Genomic DNA, 7,053 nt, shown 5'->3' with positions numbered 1-7,053 from the left:
TACTCATACCACATCTTCTTATATTATTCTGCTCATTATTAGTCATTGATATGATCTAATTATTCAAGCATTTTACTTTGCAATTACTACAACGGTGATAATTTTTAATATATACAGCCTCCTCCATTAATAACTACTGTTTCCTTTGAATCTTAAATAAGAAATAAGATAAAACAAAGGTTTGCGTTATAACGCAAACATAGGAAGAAAAATTAAAAAAAATGTGTGGCGCTTATACGCTTCCGTAATATCAACATGATCTAATGGATGGATGAAAATAAATAAAATCTAAAATAATCTGAATCTTTAATTTCTAAAGCTCTTATTACTGGAACAGCGGTTGGGAGGAATAGTTATTTCCAATATTCCGATGAAATAAAATAAAATAGGAATTTAATGTAAATTTCGAATATATTTATAACTTTTAAAGTCATTTAAACAGTCCCCTGCTATAATGAAATAGTATTTGATTTGAAGGCTGAAGTACAACAAAAAAACGACAATGCAAAAACAGACAAAAACGAACTATAAGATGTATATCAAATGCCGTTCTCTTCATTGGTACAGAACATTCTTTAAAAAAAAAGTGGGTTGAACCTGGTTTTGCGGCTAGCAAAACCTCGCACTTTTATGGCAATATTAAATTTAACACTAAAAAGACAACATTACATGTCAGGACCACAGTACAAATAATCGCAAAAACATTCCGGTCAGAGAAATACACATAAACGCATTACAATAAAACATTTCGACAAGCTCCTAGTTATTAAAGGTACCAGGCCTTCTAAATTAATAGACCATACGTGCGTTTTGTCTACATAAGACACACCAATGACGCTCAGATAAAAAAAAGTAAAGAAAGAAAAACAAGTACAAAGTGAAGAGCATTGATATTCCAAAATTCAACAAAAGTGGTGCTACATACGTCTTAGGTAATCTATGCCTGGGATAAGAATAACCTTAGTATCTAGAATAATTATAAATTATGCAAACAGTAAATTTATAAACAATGAACATATAATTGAAGTGGTGACTTACCACAGAGTAAAAAGTCTTACGAACGTCTAAAGGGCGTCTTAAGATTTAAGAATGTAACAAGACCCTACCTTAGACCTATCTTAGAATGATTGACAGCCCTTAATGTTTTGAAAAAGTGCATGATTTAAGAACGATTCTTACGTGTACCTTAAAGCATTCTTACTAATTCTGGTAACACAAAATCATTCTTAAATTTTGGTCATTATTAAGTGTTCTTAAAACAAACTTAGCAACTAAGGGGTGTACCAAGAACAATTCGCAATAGCTTTACTTGACATTTTTTGTAAGAGTGGTCCCGAATACTCTTAGCTGTACATTCACTTGTTAACATAAGATTAAGTTGCTTAAAAAGGTAAATACCTCAACCTTAGAACTTTTTTATTCTAATTATTAATTCATCTGAAAAGGAAATTATATATCAGTGTTTTCTTGGCCATGTATTAGGAGGATGGTAGTTTCTCTTTTTTTGTAAATCTTTACAATGTTGGCTTGTTGAGAGAAGTGTTAAATATAAAGCAAGGAGAAATTTGTGAACTTTTTCAATTTTAAACCAAGAGTTCCAAATGGTGAAGTTTAAATCATCACTTCTTAATATTTACGGAAGCCATCATGAGTTGGTTGACCAATTATTTACCGGCTTTGTAATATAATATGCAACACGATGGGCGCCACACGTGGAGCAGGATTTGCTTACCTTTCCGAATCATCTAAATTCATCTTCAGTTTTTAGTGGGTTGGGTGTTGTTGTTGTATACCTGTTTTATTGTTACATTTTTGCCTATTGTGTCTTTTTTGTTCACGCATCGTTATCAATATCATGGAATTTGACAAGACTGTCATACAAAGGAGAGGTTCAGCTCTTTAAACCAGGTTCAATCCATCATTTTTTTAACCTTTGAAAATACCTGTAACAAGTCAGGAATATGACAAGTGTCGTCCATTCGTTTGATGTGTTTAATAATTTGATTTTGTCATTTGGTTAAGGACTTAATTTCCGTTTTGAATTTTCCTCGGAGTTAAGTATTTTTGTGATTTTATTTTTTGTAAGAGGGCTTTTAAAATGTGAGAGAAAAAATATTGTTTAAAGTGAAAAAATATAAGAAGATGTGGTATGAGTGCCAATGAGACAACTCTCCATCCAAATTACAAATTATAAAAGTAAACCATTCTAGTAGTGATTTGACCGAAATGAACGGTAGGATAGAAAAATAAGCCTACGTCATTTTCGACTTATCAATTATACTCGATTCAAATCCTACCATTGGCCTGGTGAATAATAGGGCCCTCAATAGGATTGTCCTGAGACAAGCATATTTTTATTAAAATAATAATGTTCTATAAGCAGATAAAACAAATCATGTTTGAAGCGGTGCAAATGTTTTAATTCTATTTTACTTTTATAAAAAAAATGTCCGGAAGAATAATGGTGGTCTGCGGCCAGAATTGTTTTCCTTAGGTTAAATGGGTAGTTGATTGTTATGCGCATTTAATCGTTTATTAAAACGTGTTGATGATTCATTAAAGGTGTTTCTAATTTCTTTGCGAGGAACCAAAAACGGAGATCGACACCAGAAAATTATTAAGAACTCGTAACTTGAAAACTATTACGATGCAACTTAAGGGAGAAATAAAAGCGATCTACGAACAACCCGAGAGAGCTTTGATTTACACTCTTTGAGTGATCTTAGAATTATCTTATCTTCCCCTTAATTCAATACTTACGACCTCTCTTTATAAAATTTCTTGTTACCGGCCCCTGTACCGGAAGAGAGGTTGTTACATATGCTAGTGACTCAAATATTGACATTAAATTTGCCGAACACACCAAACATTATTTGTAGAATTTTTTTATGATATTTGTTGATTAATTGTTGTAAAAAAATTAAAATCACAGTGAAACTATTGTACGTTTCTGAGTTGTGTAATTCACACTATTTCTATGAACGCAAAACATAAATGCATAGAACCTTCATTAGTGACCAAAAATATATTTATGGTATATGTTAGCAATATTACTACATGAATGTTTTCTTTTTTTCGAGGAATAATTGATATTTTAAATTGATTTTTTTTTCGATGCAAGAATAATAAAAAAAAAAAATGCTTTACCTATGGTATGGATTAGACCAGTCTGTATAATGGTACATTATGATGTCCGAATTGATACGATATGCCCGTGCTTGAATTTCCTATCATGATTTTCTTGATAGAGGGCTGTTGCTTACAAGGAAGCTATTAAATCAAAAGTTTCAAATGGTGAAGTTGACATAATCTCTTCGTAAATTTTACGGACGCAATCACGATTTGGTTGACCGTTATGGAATTACCGTTTCACAAATGATATCGGATATGATCCTTACGTCGTAACTATAATCCAGTTCCCGTTTAATGAATGTCACATACCGATTAGACTATTCACCGGATTTATTTATTTTTTTATCTCACAAGCAACACGACGGGTGCCACATGTGGAGAAGGATCTGTCTATCCATCTGGAGCACCTGAGATTACCCCCAGGTTTTGGTGGGGTTCATGTTGCCTAATGTTTAGTTTTCGATGTTGTGTTTCGTGTGTTTATGTTTGTCTCTTTGTCTGTATGTTTTTTTTTAGCCAAGGCGTTGTCGGTTTATTTTAGATTTATGAGTTTGACTGTCACTTTGGTATCTTTCGTTCCTCTTTTGTCTGAGACCTTGACCATAACTTAGTGTAACTATATCTAACAGGTCTTTGTAATTGTTATTGAAAAGCTTGTAGTCATCCTTAGTTGAAACTAATTGAAGATTTTTTTTAGTGATTTGAGAAACACAAAAGGAATCAGTTGTTTTTTTTTTTTTTTTTTTTTTTTTTTTTTATAGGAAAACGTTTCATGCGATGTGCAAAACATTCTATTTTATTTTCTAAAGTTTTTGTAAAGAATAAAATATTCTAATTGAAATGTTTTGTAGGTGTAGTTTTTCAAAGAAAAGAAAGATGTAGATTTTCAAAGAAGAACAATCATTGAACACAGTTATGTGGTTCAGATTCTTGATCCTGGTAAGTGTTGGTGTGTGAGTGTTGGTGAGTGAGTGTGTGTGTGTGAGAGAGAGAGAGAGAGAGAGAGAGAGAGAGAGAGAGAGAGAGAGAGAGAGAGAGAGAGAGAGAGAGATTTGTTGCCGGTCAAGGTAAATTCTACGAAAATGATTCGAATAGAACATAGGTTACCGCAAAGTTTGCTATTTTGTTTAACATTTTCTGATATATATCTGTGTATATAGAAAAATCAGATGCTGCACATGAAACAAATTATTTAAAATTTGAAGGAATTTAACATTGAAAAAGGGAACGATTAACAAATTGAAGAACACTTAGTCAAACAATTATCTCACAATTAGTAAGACTGATACTTATATTTCAGGTTAATTTTTGTGCAGCTTTCCCGTTTAAATGTCCCAAACCAGCGCAGTGGTCAATCCGTGCAAGAAGTCATTGTCCGGATCCGTCTAAGTATTTCTGCCTAAAGAACGATTTGATAAATGGATATTCCGAAAACTGCACAATATTCGATTTTCACCAGCCAGGTAAATTGAATAACTTCTACAGACATATATTTATGGCATTGTGATGGATATATCCATATATCGATTTGTTAATTTGTAGACAGGTTTCACATAAAATCTATTTCAAAACAAATCCTTGGGTTTCGTCTGTCAAACATTAGTCAAACATGTTTTGTGTATAAAAAATAAATCAATTTTAGTACGACAAATGCACATTTTTCTGAATTCCGGACAATGATCACATTGTTTCAATTTACACTTTTCCTATTATTCGATGTAAATCTGTATGTAAAATAATGATTTTTTTTACAAATAACGAAAGGTACATTTATAGGATTCCATCCATCAATTTGAAATTATGTTGAAATATTTATAAATCTGAAATTTGTTGTCGATCAATGTAGATTCTTCTTTTGTTTAACATTTTCTGACACATTTACGATTTTCTAGAAATGGAAGTAAAAGCAATGACATATCAAAAATGATCCGACATCAAAAGTATGTGTCATCGTGATTCTTAAAAAGACTTATTTAAAACGAATGGAGGTGGGAAGATATGATTGATGCTGTTAATTTTCTCATTGATAATATTAATCTAGGTTTCGGCAACAAAGATTATCGACAGGTTGTAGGTATTCCTATGGGCAATAATTGCGCCCGTTTAATAGCAGACTTGTTTTATACTATATTTTATCACAATTAATGACCAACTCAGTAAAGACCCGTCTAAATTGTATTTACTTGATAAATTAACCAACAATTACCGTTATATTGATGATACTTTTTTGTCGAGCCTGCAACTTTTGTTGCAGAAAGCTCGACGAAGGGATAGTGATCTGGCGGCGGCGGCGTCAGCTAACTTCTTAAAAGCTTTATATTTTAGAAGGTAGAAGACCTGGATGCTTCATACTTTGTATATAGATGCATCATGTTACGAACTTTCCGTCAGTCACATGTCCAATGCCCTTGACCTCATTTTCATGGTTCAGTGATTACTTGAAAAAAAAGTTGAAATTTTTTGTAATGGTAAATTCTCTCTAATTATAAGTCATTGGATAACTATATTTGGTATGTGCGTACCTTGCAAGGTCCTCATGCCCGTCAGACAGTTTTCACTTGACCTCGACCTCATTTCATGGATCAGTAAACAAGGTTAAGTTTTGTTGGTCAAGTCCATATCTCAGATACTATAAGCAATAGGTCTAGTATATTCAGTGTATGGAAGGACTGTAAGGTGTACATGTCCAACTGGCAGGTGTCATCTGACCTTGACCTCATTTTCATGGTTCAGTGTTTATAGTTAAGTTTTTGAGTTTTGGTCTGTTTTTCTTATACTATATGCAATAGGTGTACTATATTTGGTGTATGGAATGATTGTAAGGTGTTCATGTCTAGCTGACAGGTTTCATCTGACCTTGACCTCATTTTCATGGTTCAGTGGTCAAAGTAAAGTTTTTGAGTTTTGGTCTATATTTTCTAATACATTGATCAATGTTTGGTTTTCTTGGTTAATGTTGAGTTTATGTGACAGTTGTAATGACGCTTTATATTTAGGACTATCAACATAATATCAATGATTATTAAAGAAGGCGAGACATTTCAGCGTGTGCATTCTTGACGTTAAAGCTATTTTCCTTTAAACTGCATTGACTTCCCTCATGTTATAAATTATTCACTACAGGTCGAAAAACTGTTCTTCGTGGAGGATTAGATGCAGACATCTGTTCGTCAGAACGCTACCAGCCGTGGCCAATGAAATTCTTTACAAATGTCAGTACCAACTGCATATTTCGGAAATCGGTATGCCAAGAGGAAGGTCAAGTTGTCTTTGACAATGGAAATCGAAGCACAGATGCCACCTGTAGATGTGACTACACGAGAAGATACGATTTCATCGTAAAACCTCGGAATTCATGTTTTTGTGTACCGTCAGAAGAAGATTGCTCGTGTTATTTAAAGATGTGTAATGTGTCAACACCAGGTTGTGTATAGTTTCTCAATAAGTACTAAGTTAAGGAAAGCAAACATTATTTTGGTCGTTATCTAACGGAAATTGTTTGATTTCGTATATCAAAGGTTTTTATAAACTACCAAAGGAACGCGACTGTTTCATAGATATGTTCGTTACCATAATTATTTCTTCCCTGAATGTGACATACCCACTTTATACAAAACGAGGATGATGCTTGATTGCCAATGTGACAACTCTCCACAAGAGACTAGAATGACACAGAAATTAACAACTATAGGTCCCCATACGGCCGTTCATCGTGTTTGTTATTACAGTAGCACCACGACGAGCAAGACCAGCTCATCCTTTCGAAGCACCTGGTGGAGTCTGTGTTACTTATTCGTTATGGGGTGTTTTGTATAATGTTATTTGTTGGTTGATTTTTATTTTGCCATGGCGTCGTCAGTTTATTATCGGCTAATGATTTGAATGTCGTTTTGATATCTTTCTCCTATCTCCTTAACATGC

The sequence above is a fragment of the Mytilus trossulus genome, chromosome 2 (assembly GCF_036588685.1).
Source record: "Mytilus trossulus isolate FHL-02 chromosome 2, PNRI_Mtr1.1.1.hap1, whole genome shotgun sequence".
NCBI classification, from domain to species: Eukaryota; Metazoa; Mollusca; class Bivalvia; order Mytilida; family Mytilidae; genus Mytilus; species Mytilus trossulus.
Note: the sequence above shows the minus strand (reverse complement) of the source record.